Genomic DNA, 2,210 nt, shown 5'->3' with positions numbered 1-2,210 from the left:
AAAGAGGAAAATATTAAAGATTCATTAAAATGGGAAATTATTAATTCTGCGAAACCTCACAAAATAGGGGACGAAAGATGCAATTTATACCTAGAAGAATTATACCAAATATTTACTTCGGAAAATGAATTAGTTAACACTAGAGAAGAAAGAAGTTTATACGCTTGCAGAAACAACGTCTTATTTTTTTAAATACGAATAATAGAATACAAAAACCATGTAATTATAGCCATTGAACTCTCTCAAATAATAATAGTAATTAAATTGAAAAAATTTATAAAATTTACAATTAACTGCTTCATTTTATTAACCATGTGGTGCCTACTGACCTGTAATCGCCCACTACTATTTCCATCAGAATTAAAATTGAACAACCAACTCGAAAATCTATTTAAAATACCACATGACTATAAAAAACGTAGAATAATTCAAAGGAAAAGTGTTCAACGAATAACCATCCCTAAACGCTTGAGTAAAATTTGTCAACGTCAACAAAGATGGTTGTCGGTGCTACCAGATTTTTACACAAACAATTGTAAATAGCAACTCATCGTTGAACAGCATGATTTACTACTACCATTACCAAGCTTCATTCAAACTAATAACGGGGAGAATTACTCCTTGGACAATGACGCATTTATTCACCCTGAAGAGATCGTGCAAATTATGAATAAATCCTTGCATATAAATATGCAGAAATATACAATTGATACGATTGAAACATGTGTCGGACAGTTATTATGAATAAACCAAGCAGAAAATCTGAACGTCCAAATTATTCGTTTTCCTTATTATCAATTTTGTGATTTTACTCTCTAAGTAGTCAGGAAATAAACCGTAACATCGGATGGTAATTTTTAGGAAATAGACCTTAAAACGGAGCATCGGAAGAATCCGGCCTTGGCACTTTACATAGAGCAACACATTATCTTCCTGGATATTCATATCCCTCCTCTTGCTATATATACACAGACACGACAGAAATAAATAGACACGCCGTAAAACATTGTTTTATGTTTATTTTAACTTGAAAAAGTTTATACTGTTTATTAATAGACATTTTAATGTTTCAGGTGTTATATGTGACTGTTTAAGCATGCCACGTGCAAAAGAAGCCTTGGAACTGTCCAAATGTCAAAGAGGTCCTATTGTGGCTCAACCTAAATGTGAACTTAACGTAAAATTGCAGAAAACCTTGGGATCCCGCTTTCCAGAGTTAATATGGTGATTGTGCAATTCACTTGAAAGAGTCCACATCACCTAGGTCAAATAGGGCCCGATGACAGGGCCCTTTGCTTTGTTAAGTGAAATGTGAAAGATAATCTTCACTGCAAGACCTCTGATATAGCAGAATAAGTTGATGTCAGTTCCAGAGCAGCTGTCAGGTATCTCCACAAACTTAGCTACTATGGCAGAGCAGCAAGAAGGAAGTCATTTCTTCGACCAGCCAATAGCAAGTGGAGAAAAGATTGAGTCAGTGAGATGACGGAGTAGCTACTAACAGTTGGGGACACTGTCATATTCTCTGACGAATGCAGATTTGCTTTATTTTCTGACGGTGGTCGTGTGTAGGTTTGGGGTCTCTGATCAAGAATTTGACATGAAAAGATTGCTGCAAACAATGAAACAATGCAGCTATTCTGTGATAGTCTGGGGAGCAATTTAGAGCAATGGTCAATCAGAGCTGGTAGAGTGTGATGGAAACATAAACTCAGATAAATATGTGTCTATATTGCAAAAAAAGACTCCTTCCAATTTTCTTTAAAGAAGACTCAATGTTTATGGAAGATGGGGCTCCTTGTCACACGGTTAAAGAGACCCAAGGTTGGTTTGAAAAGAATAGCCTTAAAGAACTTTCATGGTCAGGCCAGTCACCAGATATGAGCCCTATTCAACACCCGTGGGTCATAATGGACAGGACACTTCGTAGAAAGAACAACAAAGTATCCTCAAAGTCAGATCTTTTAAGATTACTGTATGAAACTTGGCAAGACATTCCCCAAGAGAATATTCGTCATCTGCTCAGTAGCATGCCTTATGGGATCCTTGCATTGAAAATGCAAAGGGCATGTCTACTAAATATTAGATATTCGCATTATAATAATAAATAATTTGAATACACTATTCCAGATTTAAATAAATTTATACGTATATATATATATACATGTAATATATATATATATATATATATATATATATATATATATATA

This window comes from Octopus bimaculoides, chromosome 6 (assembly GCF_001194135.2).
Source record: "Octopus bimaculoides isolate UCB-OBI-ISO-001 chromosome 6, ASM119413v2, whole genome shotgun sequence".
Lineage (NCBI taxonomy): Eukaryota > Metazoa > Mollusca > Cephalopoda > Octopoda > Octopodidae > Octopus > Octopus bimaculoides.
Note: the sequence above shows the minus strand (reverse complement) of the source record.